At 39.5% G+C, this 14,175-nt stretch overlaps 1 protein-coding gene across 3 annotated transcripts in view; it reads left to right on the top strand.

Annotated features, from left to right (window-relative positions):
- The window catches only part of LOC105491216 (chromodomain Y like 2), a 203,618-nt gene that overhangs the window by 153,370 nt on the left and 36,073 nt on the right, over positions 1 to 14,175 (top strand). The window lies entirely within an intron of this gene.

Raw genomic sequence — 14,175 nt, 5'->3', positions numbered from 1 at the left:
CAGAATTGTTAGCCCCCACCACCATGGGAATCAACTTTATCAGCTGGAGTACAGTGCTGTGTAGAGTTTATTTTGCCTTTAGTTTCACAAACTCCCCTCATTTCTAAAGTTGTTTATGTGAGCACCGTGTTCCCCTAACCCCTTCAGTAAGGTTGCTTTATACATATGTAATTCAGATGGATTCTTCTGTCGCATTGTGCGTTCTACCTTGGGATCCCCTGCTCTCCTAAATGATGTTTTAAAATTGGCATGCTTTAAAAATCCCTCTCTGTGCTGTAATTTCTTTGGTATTTGACAAGTGTTTAATGTCTAGTATTCTCCATTGTGGTATCATACAGAGCAGTTTTAACTGCCCTAAAAAATCTCCTATGCTTCACCTATTTGACCCTCTCCTTATTCCACTGGAACTTCTAGCAACCACTGATCTTTTTACCTTTTCATACTTTTGCTTTTACTAGACTGTTTTATAGTTGGAATCATATATAGATTTTTCAGACTGGCTTCCTTAACTTAGTAATACGCATTTACTATTCATTCTTTCTTTGTGACTTGATAGCTAACTTTAAAAAAAATTTTTAGTTTTTGTGGCTACATAGTAGGTATATAAATATATGGGGTACATGGGATGTTTTGATACAGGGATGCAATGCATAATAATCACATCATGGAAAATGGGGTATCCACCCTCTCAACTATTTATTTTTTGTGTTACAAAGAACCCAGTTACACTCTTTTAGTTATTTTAAAGTGTAAGTTAATTATTGACCAGAGTCACCCTGTGGTGCTATCGTATACTAGGTCTTATTCATTCTTTCTATTTTTTTGTCTCCTTAACCATTTCACCTCCCCCACCTCCCACCCTAACTCTCCTATTCTGTATGAGCTCAATTGTTTTGGTTTTTAGATCCCACAAATAAGTGAGAACAGGTAATGTCTGTCTTTTTGTGCCTGGCTTCTTTCAGTTAGCATAATGATCTCCAGTTCCATCCATGTTGTTGCAGATGACAGGATCTCGTTTTTTTATGGCTGAATAGTACTCCATTGTGTATAAGTACCACATTTTCTTTATCAATTTGTCTGTCGACGGATGCTTAGGTTGCTTCCAAATCTTGGCCATTATGAACAGAGCTACAACAAACAGAGTGCAGATACCTCTTCGATATACTGATTTCCTTTCTTTTGGGCACATACTCAGCAGTGGAATTGCTGGATCACATGGTTATTCTATTTTTAGTTTTTTGGGGAACCATCCAACTGTTCTGCATAGTGGTTGTACTAATTTACATCCCCACCAACAGTGCGTGAGAGTTCCCTTTTCTCCACATCCTCTCCTGCATTTGTTACTGCCTGTCTTGTGGGTATAAACCATGTTACGTAAAATGTGGTGAGATGATATCTCATTGTAGTTTTGATTTGCATTTCTCTCATGATCAGTGATGTTGAGCACCTTTTCGTATCCCTGTTTGCCATTTGTATGTCCTCTTTTGAGAAATGTCTAAATCTTTTGCCTATTTATTAATTGGATTAGATTTTTTTCCTATAGAGTTGTTTGAGCTCCTTATATATTCTGGTTATTAATTCCTTGTCAGATGGATAGTTTGTACATGTTTTCTCCCATTCTGTGGGTTATCTCTTCCTTTGTTGATTGTTTCCTTTGCTGTGTAGAAGCTTTTTAACTTACTTTGATCCCATTTGTCCTTTTTTGCTTTGGTTACCTATGCTTGTAGGGTATTGCCCAGGAAATTTTTGCCCAGACCAATGTCCTGGGGATTGTCCCCAATGTTTTCTTTTAGTAGATTCATAATTTGAAGTCTTAGATTTAAATCTTTTCAATTTTGATTTGATACTTGTGTATGGCAGGAGATAGGATAGGGGCCTAGTTTCATTCTTCTGAATATGGATATTCAGTTTTCCTAGCACCATTTATTGAAGAAACTGTCTTTTCCCCAGTGTATGTTCTTGACACTTTTGTCTAAAATTGGTTCACTGTAGGTGTGTGGATTTGTTTCTGGGTTCTCTATTCTGTTCCGTTGATTTCTGTGACTGTTTTTATGCCAGTACCATGCTGTTTTGGTTACTGTAGCTCTGTAGTGTAATTTGAAGTCAGGTAATGTGACTCCTGCAGTTTTGTTCTTTTTGCTTAGGATAGCTTTGGCTATTCTGGGTCTTTCACAGTTCCATATAAATTTTGTTTTTTTCTGTTTCTGTGAAGAATATTGTTGGTATTTTGAGACGGATCACATTGAATCTGTAGATTACTTTCGGTAGTATGACCATTTTAGTGATATTGATTCTTTAAATCCATGAACATGGAATATCTTTCCAGTTTTTGGTGTCCTCTTCAATTTCTTTCGTCAGTGTTTTATAGTTTTTATTGTAGAGATCTTTGACTTCTTTGGTTAACTTAATTCCTAGTTTTTTAATTTTATTTGTGGCTATTGTAAATGGGATAACTTTTTTTTTTCTTTTTGAGATAGAGTTTTGCTCTTGTTGCCCAGGCTAGACTGCAATGGCACCATCTCTGCTCACTACAACCTCCGCCTCCAGGTTCAAGCAATTCTCCTGCCTTAGCCTCCCAAGTAGCTGGGATTACAGGCATGCACCACCATGTCTGGCTAATTTTTTTGTATTTTTAGTAGAGATGAGGTTTCACCATGGCCAGGCTGGTCTTGAATTCCTGGCCTCAGGTGATCCACCCACCTCGGACTCCCAGAGTGCTGGGATTACAGGCGCGAACCACCGTGCCTGGCCTGGGATAACTTTTTTTATTTCTTTTTCAGATTGTTTACTGTTGGCATATAGAAATGCTGTTGATTTTTGTATGTTAGTCTTGCATCCTGCAACTTTATTGAATTTATTGGTTCTAATAGTTTTTTGGTGTGGAGTCCTTAGTTTTCCTGATATAAGATTATATCATCTGCAACCAAGAATAATTTGCCTTCTTCCTTTCCACTTTGGAAGTCCTTTGTTTCTTTCACTTGTCTAATTACTCCAGCTAGAACTTTCAGTACTATGTTGAATAACGGTGGTAAAAGTGGATATCCTTGTGCTCTGGATCTTAGATGAAAGGCTTTCAGTTTTTCGCCATTCAGCAGGATACTAGCTGTGGGTCTGTCATATGTAGCTTTTGTTATGTTGAGGTATATTCCTTCTATGCCAGTTTTTGAGGGTTTTATCATGAAGGGGTGTTGAATTATATCAAATGTGTTCTCAGCATCAATTGAAATAATCATACGGTTTTTGTCCATCATTCTGTTTATATGATGTATCACATTGATTGATTTGTGTATGTTGAACTGTGCTTGTATCCCAGGGATAAATCCCACTTGGTCATGATCTTTTTGATGTAATGTCGAATTCAGTTTGCTAGTATTTTGTTGAGGATTTTTGCATCAATATTCATAAGAGATACTGGCCAGTAGTTTTCTTTTTTTGATTTTTTTTTCTTTCTGATTTTGGTATCAGAGTAATACTGGCCTTGTAGAATGAGTTTGGAAGTATTTCCTCCTTCTCTACTTTTAAGAATAGTTTGGTATCAGTTCATTAAATGTTTGGTAGAATTCAGCAGTGAAGACGTTGGGTCCCGGACTTTTCTGTACTGGGAGACTTTTTATTATGGCTGTGATATCACTACTTGTTTATTCATCTGTTCAGGTTTTGGATTTCTTCCTGGTTCAGTCTTAGTAGGTTGTATGTGTCTAGGAATTTGTCTCTGTCCTGTAGATTTTCCACTTTATTGCATGTAATTGCTCATGGTAGCCACTGATGATCCTTTGAATTTCTGCAGTATCAGTTAAAAGGTCTCCATTTTCATCTCTGATTTTATTAATTTGAATCTTCTCTCTTTTTTTCTTAGTCTTGCTAAATGTGTATCAATTTTGTTTAGCTTATAGAAAAAACAACTTTTTGATTCATTCATCTTTTGTATTGTTTTCTTCTTTTCAATTTTATTAATTTCTGCTCTGATCTTTATTATTTTTTTCATCTAATTTTGGTTTGATTTGCTCTTGCTTTTCTAGTTCTTTAAGATGCATTGTTAGGTTGTTTATTTGAAGTTTTTCTTCTTTTTTGATGTAAGTACTTAAAGCGATAAAATTCCCTCTTAGTACTGCTTTAGCTGTATCCTATAGGTTTTGGTATGTTTTGTTTCCACTATCATTTGTTTCAAGAAATTTTTCAATTTCCTTCTTAATTCTTAATTAAATCTTAATTTAGTAGAGACAGGGTTTCACCATGTTGGCCAAGATGGTCTTGGTCACCTGACCTCGTGATCCCCCTGCCTTGGCCTCCCAAAATGCTGGGATTACAGGTGTGAGCCACCACACCCAGCCTGGGTCTTGTTTTTTAATTTTTTTAATTTTAATTCAGCCACTCTGTCTTTTGATTGAAGAGTTTAGTACATTCACATTCAATGTTATTATTGATAAGTAAATACTTACTCCTGCCATTTTGTTTTTTGTTTTCTGGGTATTTTGTACCCTTCTTTTCCTTTTTTCTTTCGTTCCTGTCTTCCTTATAGTGAAGGTGATTTTTGTCTGGTTATGTGATTTAGTTTGTTATTTTTTGTGTACTTATTATATATGTTTTGGCTTGAGTGATATAGTTTGGCTCTGTGTCCCCACCCAAATCTCATCTTGAATTGCACTCCCATAATTCCCTTGTATTGTGGGAGGGACCTGGTGGAAGATAATTTGAATCATGGGGGTGGTTTCCCCCATACTGTTCTCATGGTAGTGAATAAGTATCATGAGATTTGATGGTTTTATCAGGGGTTTCTGCCTTTTCATCTTCCTCATTTTCTCTTGCTACTGCCACGTAAGACATGCCTTTCACCTCCCACCATGATTCTGAGGCCTCCTCAGTCACGTGGAACTGTTAAATCCAATTAAACCTCTTTTGTTCCCCAGTCTATCCAGTGTCTTTATCAGCAGCGTGAAATTGGTACAAGTAGAGTGGGACATTGCCGAAAAGATACCCAAAAATGTGGAAGTGATTTCGGAACTGGCAGAAGTTGGAACAGTTTGGAGGGCTCAGAAGAAGACAGGAAAATGTGGGAAAGTTTGGAACTTCCTGGAGAGTTGTTGAATGTCTTTGACCAAAAGCCTGATAGTGATATGGACAATAAGGTCCAGGCTTAGGTAGTCTCAGATGAAGATGAGGAACTTGTTGGGAACTGGAGCAAAGGTGACACTTGTTATGTTTTAACAAAGCAACTGGTGGCATTTTGCTCCTGCCTTAGAAATTTGTGGAACTTTGAACTTGAGAGAGATGATTTAGGGTGTCCGGTGGAAGAAATTTCTAAGCAGCAAAGCATTCTAGAGGTGACGTGGGTGCTGCTAAAAGCATTCAGTTTTAAAAGGGAAACAGAGCATGAAACTTTGGAAAATTTGTGGCCTGACAATGTGATAGACAAGAAAACCCATTTTTTTTTTTTTAGGAGAAAGTCAAGCCAAGTGCAGAAATTTGCATAAGTAATGAGGAGCTGAATGTTAATCCCCAAGACAGTGGGGAAGATGTCTCCAGGACGTGCCAGAGGTCTTCACAGCAGCCCCTCCCATCACAGGCCTGGAGGCCTAGGGGAAAATGGTTTTGTGGGCTGGGCCCAGGGTCTTATTGCTGTTTGCAGCCTTGGGACTGACTTGGTGCCCTGTGTCCCAGCTGCTCCAGCCATGGCTGAAAGGGGCCAACATACAGCTTGGGCCATGGCTTCAGAGGGTGCAAGCCCCAAGCCTTGGCAGCTTCCATGTGGTGTTGAACCTCCACCTAGATTTCAGAAGATGTATGGAAATGCATGGATGCCCACACAGAAGTTTGCTGCAGAGGCAGGGCTCTCGTGGAGAACCTCTGCTGGGGTGTGTAGAAGGGAAATATGGGCTCAGAGCCCCCACACAAGTCCCTGTGGGGGCACCGCCTAAGGAGTTGTGAGGAAAGGGCCACCATCCTCCAGACCCCAGAATGGTAGATCCACTGACAGCTTGTGCTGGGCACCTGGAAAAGTCGCAGACACTCAATGCCAACCCAGAAAGTAGCCAGGAGGGAGGCTGAACCCTGCAAAGCCACAGGGATGGAGCTGCCCAAGGCTATGGGAACCCACCTTTTGAATCAACATGACCTGGATGTGAGACCTGGGGTCAAAGGAGATCATTTTGGTGCTTTAAAATTTGACTGCCCCGCTGGATTTTGGACTTGTATGGGCCCTGTAACCCCTTTGTTTTGGCCAATTTCTCCCATTTGGAATAGCCGTATTTACCCAATATCCGTACCCCCATTGTATCTAGGAAGTAACTAGCTTGCTTTTGATTTTACAGGCTCATAGGTAGAAGGGACTTGCCTTGTCTCAGATGAGATTTTGCACTGTGGACTTTTGGGTTAATGCTGAAATGAGTTAAGACTTTGGGGGACTGCTCGGAAGGCATGGTTGGTTTTGAAATATGAGGACATGAGATCTGGAGGGGCCGGGGGTAGAACAATATGGTTTGGCTCTGTGTCCTGACTTAAATCTCATCTTGAATTATACTCCCATAATTCCCATAATTGTGGGAGGAACTCAGTGGGAGATAATTGAATCATGGGGGCAGTTTCCCCCACACTGTTCTCATGGTAGTGAATAAGTCTCATGAGATCTGATGGTTTTATCAGGGGTTTCCACTTTTGCATCTTCCTCATTTTCTCTTGCCACTGCCATGTAAGAAGTGCATGCCTTTCACCTCCTGCCATGATTCTGAGGCTTCCCCAGCCATGTGGAACTGTAAGTCCAACTGAAGTGCTTCCTTTAGGCATTTCTTGTAGGAGAGATCTGGTGTTGATAAAATTTCTCAGCTTTTGTTTGTCTGGGAAAGTCTTTATTCCCTCTTCATGTTTGAAGGATATTTTTACCAGGTATACTATCCTAGGGTAAAAGGTTTTTGTTTGTTTGTTTGTTTGTTGTTTCCTTTTAGCACTTTAAATATGTCATGCCACTCTCTCCTGGCCTGTAAGGTTTCCACTGAAAAGTTTGCTGCCAGATGTATTAAAACGCCATTGTATGTTATTTGTTTCTTTTTTTCCTGCTGCTTTTAGAATCTTTCTTTATCCTCGAGCTTTTGGAGGAGTTTGATTATTAAATGCCTTGAGATAGCCTTATTTGGGTTAAATCTGCTTGGTCTTCTGTAACCTTCTTGTGCTTGAATATTGATATCTTTCTCTAGGCTTGGGAAGTTCTCTGTTATTACTCCTTTGAATAAACTTGCCACCCCCATCTTTTTCCCTACCTCCTCTTTAAGGCCAGTAACTCTTTAGATTTGCCCTTTTGAGGCCATTTTCTAGATCCTGTAGGCATGCTTCACTGTTTTTTATTCGTTTTTCTTTTGTCTCCTCTGACTGTATACTTTCAAATAGCCTGTCTTCAAGCTCACTAATTCTTTCTTACGCTTGTTCAATTCTGCTATTCAGAGTCTGGTGCATTTTTCAGTACGCCAGTTACATTTTTTAGCTACACAATTTCTGCCTGATTCTTTTTAATTATTTCAATCTCTTTGTTAGATTTATCTGATAGAAGTCTGAATTGCTTCTCTGTGTTATTGTGAATTTCTTTGAGTTTCCTGCAAACAGCTACTTTGAATTCTCTGCCTCAAAGGTCACATATCTCCTTTGCTCCAGGATCAGTCCCTGGTGCCTTATTTAGTTCATTTGGTGAGGTTGTGTTTTCCTGGATGGTCTTGATTCTTGTAGATGCTTGTGTCTGGGAATTGAAGAGTTAGGTATTTATGTCTCCCCATAGCTGCCACAGATGGGAATGTGCTGAGTCTCACCTGAAGCCACCAAGTCTCAGAGTCTTACCCAAGGCCCTCTACGTGGTACCTGTATATTGCTGCTGGTTATTCAGGGCTCTTCAGTTAGCAGGTGATGAATCCTTCTAAGATGGGGTCCCTTCCCTTGAAGGCAGCAGCTTCCCTCTGGCCCAGACTGTGTTCAGAAATATCATCTGGGAACTAGGCCTAGAAAGAGGGCCTCATGACTCTGACTAGTGCCCTATCCTGCTGGGACTGAGCTGTTAACCAAAATGCAAGACAAGGTCCTCCCCACTCCTCTCTCTCCTCTCCTCAAGTGGAAAGGAGGGGATCTCTTTTGGACACTTGAAGTGTGCAGTCTGGTGTTAGGAGAGCAGTGATACCAGCACTCCCTTAGTGAGTGCTTAGATACCCAGCTGGTATCTCAGTGAGTTGTGTGCCCCCTGAGTCTCCTGGCTCTGGGTCCAGTTCAGGACTAGGATTGGCCTTGGAGTTCTAGCCCTTGTGGCCTAGACTGCCTTTCAAGTTTATTTAGAGCCCCAGAGCACTTTGTCCCGTGGTGGCAAGGCTTGCAGGAACTCAAGTTCTGACCACTGGGATATCAGTGATTCTCCTCTGGCTAGGACTGGTCTAAATGCTCCCTCCATGGGTAGACGTCAGCTGAGTTTGGTATGGTTTTGCTTTCTGCTGTAACAGGATAACGGTGAGTTCAGTGCCTCACAATTGCTACACTCTCCCTTTCCACAGTGCACAAACATGCTTTCCATACCACACTACTGCTGCAAGAGAAAGGGAGAGGGGTGGCGTTTGTGATTCAAGACTGCTTTTCTTACCTCTTTGGTGCTTCTTTCAGCAATATAAAGTTAAAACCAGGTACCGTCTGTGAGTGCTCACCTGATTTTTTGTTCTTATGAAGGTCGTGTTTGTTGTGTAGATAGTTGTTAACTTGATGTCCTTGCAGAGGAGAGGGGACGATCCATGGAGCCTTGTACTCTGCCATCTTGCTCCATTCCCTCATAACTCATTTTTTATTGCCGAATAATATTCCATATTATGGATGTACCACAGTTTATTTATCCCTTCACTTATTAAAAGACATAATGGTTGCTTCCAGCTTTTGGTACTTTGAATAAAGCTGCAGTTTTTTGTGTTTTGTTTTTGTTTTGTGACTCTAAGATTTCAAATCATTAGGGTGAATACCTAGGAATGGTGGTTGCTGGTTGATACAGTAAGACTATGTTTAGCTTTTTAAGAAAAGACAAAACTGTCTTACAAAGTAGCTGTGCCGTCTTATATGCCCACCAGCAGTGAAGGAGCGTTCCTGTCACTCAGCATCCTGTCCAGCTATTGGTGGTGTCGGGTTTTTGGATGTTAGCTAATCTAATGTGTGTATAGTGGTACCTCCTGGCTTTAATTTCCTTGCTCTAGTTCCCTAATGAAAAATGATGGTGAATGTCATTTCATAATGCTTATTTGTCATCTGTATAACTTCTTTGTTGAGGTATCTCTTGAGATCTTTTGCCCATTTTAAAATTATTGAAATTATTTTGTTTAATTTATGTTCTTTGTAATGTCCAATTTAACAATGTTTTATTTCATGGATCATGTTTTTAGTGTCGTATCGAAAAACTCATTGCAAACCCAAGTTCCCTAGGGTTTCTCCTATATTATCCTCTAGGAGCTTTATAATTTTGTATTTTACATTTAGGTCTATGATTCCTATTGACTTAATTTTTTTTTTTTTTGAAAAGTACAAGCTTTGTGTCTAGGTTCTTTTTTCCCTTTTTTCAAATGGATATCCATTTGTTCCAGTACCATTTGTTGAGAAAGACTATCCTCTCTCCATTGAATTGTCTTTATTTCTTTGCCAAAGATCACCTCAGTATATTGCTGTGGATCTATTTCTGGGTCGTCTGTTATATACCACTGATGCATGTATCTATTCTTTCACCAACACCACGCTGTCTTGATTACTTTAGCTTTGTAGTAAGTTTTGGAATTGGGTAGTGTGAATCCTCCAACTGGATTCTTACTCATCAGTATTACCTAGGTCTTTTGCCTTCCCAAATAAAGTTTAGAATCAGTTTGCCAATATCTACAAAATAGCTTGCTGGGATTTGAATTGGGATTACATTGAGTCTATAGATCAAGTTGGGAAGAACTGACATATTAAAAATATTGAGTCTTGGCGAAGTGTGGTGGCACACACCTGTGATCCCAGCACTTTGGGAGCCTGAGGTGGGAGGATTTCTTGGGGTTGGGAATTTGAGACCAACCCTACTGTATTTGCTTATTAGTTCAGGAGTAATTGTTTTTCTTTTTATCTTTTTTCCTTAATCCAGTTCTTTCGTAGTTTCTACGTAGACAGTCTTGTCATCTGTGGACAAAAATCATTTTATTTATTTCTTCCCAAACTCTATACGGTTTTATTTCCCTTAAAAATTTTTTCTGCAGTACCTAGGACTCTCAGTGTGATATTGAGGAAGAGAGAGAACATCTTTTTCTTATTTCAGATCTTAAGGGCAAAGCATCCAGTGTTTCACCACTAAGTATGACATTATCTGTAGGTATTTTGTAGATGTTCTTTGCCAAATTGAAGAAATCCCTTTCTTTTTCTTTTCTTTCTTTCTTTTCTTTTTTAAGTTTGTGTTTTTTAATAACTAAAGGATTGTTTTAATATACTTTAAGTTCTGGGATACATGTGCAGAATGTGCAAGTTTGTTACATAAGTATACACGTGCCATGGTGGTTTACTGCATCCATAAACCCGTGATCGACATTAGGTATTTCTTCTAATGCTGTTCCTCCCCTAGCCCTCCGCCCCCAGACAGGCCCTGGTGTGTGATGTTCCTCTCCCTGTGTCCATGTGTTCTCACTATTCATGTCCCTCTTATGAGTGAGAATATGTGGTGTTTGGTTTTCTGTTCATGTGTTAATTTGCAGAGAATGATGGTTTTCAGGTTCATCTGTGTCTCTGCAAAGGACATGAACTCATTTTTTTTTTTTTTTTTTTTTTTTGAGACGGAGTCTCGCTCTGTCGCCCAGGCTGGAACACAGTGGCCGGATCTCAGCTCACTGCAAGCTCTGCCTCCCGGGTTTACTGCCCCATTTTCCTGCCTCAGCCTCCCGAGTAGCTGGGACTACAGGCGCCTGCCACCTTGCCTGGCTAGTTTTTTGTATTTTTTTAGTAGAGACGGGATTTCACCGTGTTAGCCAGTATGGTCTCGATCTCCTGACCTCGTGAGCCGCCCGTCTCGGCCTCCCAAAGTGCTGGGATTACAGGCTTGAGCCACTGCACCCAGCCAAACTCATCCTTTTTTATGACTGCATAGTATTCCGTGGTATATATGTGCCACATTTTCTTAACCCAGTCTATCATTGATGGGCATTGGGGTTGGTTCCAAGTTTTTGCTGTTGTGAACAGTGCTGCAGTAAACATACGTGTGCATGTGTCTTTATAGTAGAATGATTTATAATCCTTTGGGTATATAACCAGTAATGAGATTGCTGGGTCAAATGGTATTTCTGGTTCTAGGTCCTTGAGGAATCGCCACACTGTCTTCCACAATGGTTGAAGTAATTTACACTCCCACCAAAAGTGTAAAAGCTTCCTATTTCTCCCCATCCTCTCCAGCATCTGTTGTTTCCTGACTTACAAATGATCGCCATTCTAACTGGCATGAGATGGTATCTCATTGTGGTTTTGATTTGCCTTTCTGTAATGACCAGTGATGATGAGCTGTTTTTCATACATTTGTTGGCTGCATAAATTTCTCCTTTTGAGAAATATCTGTTCATATCCTTTGCCCACTTTTTGATGGGGTTGTTTGGTTTTTTTCTTGTAAATTTGTTTAAGTTCCTTGTAGATTCTGGTATTAGCCCTTTGTCAGATGAATAGATTGCAAAAATTTTCTCCCGTTCTATAGGTTGCCTGTTCACTCTGATGATAGTTTCTTTTGCTGTACAGAAGCTCTTTAGTTTAATTAGATCCCATTTGTCAATTTTGGCTTTTCTTACCATAACTTTTGGTGTTTTAATCATGAAGTCTTTTCCTTTGCCTATGTTCTGAATGGTATTGCCTAGGTTTTCTTCTAGGGTTTTTATGGCTTTAGGTCTTACGTTTAAGTCTAATCCATCTTGAGTTAATTTTTGTATAAGGCATAAAGAAGAGATCCAGTTTCAGTTTTTGGCATATGGGTAGCCAGTTTTCCCAACACCGTTTATTAAATAGGGAATCCTTTCCCCATTGCTTGTTTTTGTCAGATTTGTCAAAGATCAGATGGTTGTAGATGTGTGGTGTTATTTCTGAGGCCTCTGTTCTGTTCCATTCGTCTATATGTCTGTTTTGGTACTAGTACTATGCTGTTTTGGTTACTCTATCTTTGTAGTATAGTTTGAGGTCAGGTAGCATGATGCCTCCAGCTTTGTTCTTTTTGCTTCGGGTTGTCTTGGCTATACAGGCGCCTTTGTGGCTCCATATGAAATTTAAAGTAGTTTTTTCTAATTCTGTAAAGAAAGTCAGTGGTAGCTTGATAGGGATAGCATGGAATCTTTAAATTACTTTGGGCAGTATGGCCATTTTCACGATATTGATTCTTCCTATCCATGAGCATAGAGTGTTTTTCCATTTGTTTGTGTCCTCTCTTATTTCCTTGAGCAGTGGTGTGTGGTTCTCCTTGAAGAGGTCCTTCACATCCCTCTTAGGTTGTATTCCTAGGTATTTTATTCTCTTCGTACCAATTGTGAATGGGAGTTCACTCATGATTTGGCTCTCTATTATTGGTGTATAGGAATGCTTGTGATTTTTGCACATTGATTTTGTATACTGAGACTTTGCTGAAGTTGTTTATCAGCTTAAGGAGATTTGGGACTGAGATGATAGGGTTTTCTAAATATACAATCATGTTATCTCCTAACAGAGACAATTGGATGAGGAAGTCCCTTTCTGTTGGATTTTGTGAGATGCTTTTTCTACATCAATTGATATGATCATATGGTTTTTCTCCTTTTAGCCTATTGATATGGTGGATCACATTGATTTCCACATATTGAACCAGCTTCTTATACCTGATTGTGGCATATAGTTCTCTTAATACATTGATGTGCTAATACTTTGCTGAAGATTATTTTTCCATCTGTGTTCATCAGAGATATCAGTCTACTATTTTGTGTTCTTATAACGTCTTTATCTGGCTTTGGTATTAGGGCAACTCGAGCCTCATGGAATGAATTAGGAAATGTTCCTCTGAACCTGTTTTCTGGAACAGCTTGTGGAAAGTTGGTATTAATTCCTCCAGAAATGTTTCATATAATTCTTTGGGCTTGATGCTGTCTTTGTTAGATTATTAATTATTAATTCAATTTCTTTAGTAGAAATTCCTTCAATTTCTTTTTTGTAGGCCTATTCAGATGAGATGATGTATTTCTCCTTGTATATATTTTGGAAGTTTGTGTCTTTAAAGAAATTTCATCTAAGTTATCAAATACATGGGCAGAGCAGTTTTTCTTAGTATTCCTTTATTATCCTTTTATTTTAATTTTATTTTTATTATATTTTATTATACTTTAAGTCCTAGGGTACATGTGCACAACGTGCAGGTTTTTTACATATGTATACATGTCCCATGTTGGTTTGCTGCACCCATTAACTTGTCATTTACATTAGGTAATTCTCCTTATGTTATCCCTCCCCCTTCCCCCCACCCCATGACAGGCCCCGGTGTGTGATGTTCCCTGCCCTGTGTCCAGGTGTTCTCATTGTTCAATTCCCACCTATGAGTGAGAACATGCGGTGTTTGATTTTTCTGTCCTTGCAATAGTTTGCTCAGAATGATGCTTTCCAGCTTCATCCATGTCACTACAAAGGACATGAACTCATACTTTTTTACGGCTGCATAGTATTCCACGGTGTATATGTGCCACATTTTCTTAATCCAGTCTATCATTGATGGACATTTGGGTTGGTTCCAAGTCTTTTCTTTTGTGAATAGTGCCACAGTAAACATACGTGTGCATGTGTCTTTATGGTAGTATGATTTATAACATCAATAGTGATGCCCCCTCTTTCATTTCTGATATTGGTAATTTGTGTTTTCCTTCTCTCTCTCTCTCTCTCTCTCTCTCTCTCTCTCTCTTTGGATGGAGGTATTTGGGAAATGTTTTCAAAATACACATTTGAGCCTCTTCCTGTACCTGCTTCCAATGGAGGTTTGGAGGTATTGGCTTGGCCTTGCTTTCTTTAGAACACCCCAGAGCTCCTGATGTATCCTGTGTGAGGCCGGAGACTGGGAACCGTTATACATCTGGATCGTTCTGTTTTTAGTTTTCAGACTTTTTCAGCAGGGCGCTTTCAGGCCATTTAGGAATGTTAATATGTGAAAGAGAAAAATGCAAAGCCATTGTAATT

The sequence above is a fragment of the Macaca nemestrina genome, chromosome 18, assembly GCF_043159975.1.
Source record: "Macaca nemestrina isolate mMacNem1 chromosome 18, mMacNem.hap1, whole genome shotgun sequence".
NCBI classification, from domain to species: Eukaryota; Metazoa; Chordata; class Mammalia; order Primates; family Cercopithecidae; genus Macaca; species Macaca nemestrina.
The sequence above is the reverse complement of the archived record's forward strand: the minus strand, read 5'-3'. Positions and strand labels throughout refer to the sequence as shown.